Consider the following 298-nt stretch of genomic DNA (forward strand, 5'->3'; position numbering starts at 1 on the left):
ATCAGAAAATGCTGCAAGCCAAAACAATCTCTTGAGCCAGATCGACAAAAAGGTAACCATTTTGGAACTCTCTATACAGGAGATAACAAAAAAGATGTCTTCCCTCCATCAAGAACTCCTCTAGTTGGCTACTACTGTTTCCATAAACTCTCCTATTATGGCCCAAAAGGAATCTGAGCTAAAAAGCCTTAAAGCCCAACTAAATTCCTTACAAAATCATCCACAAACTCAACCCCAAATGCCTTATGATCTCTTTACACCTTACCCTATATATACACCACCCTACGCAGCCCAATCA

This window comes from Capsella rubella, unplaced genomic scaffold, assembly GCF_000375325.1.
Source record: "Capsella rubella cultivar Monte Gargano unplaced genomic scaffold, Caprub1_0 scaffold_3, whole genome shotgun sequence".
Taxonomy (NCBI): domain Eukaryota; kingdom Viridiplantae; phylum Streptophyta; class Magnoliopsida; order Brassicales; family Brassicaceae; genus Capsella; species Capsella rubella.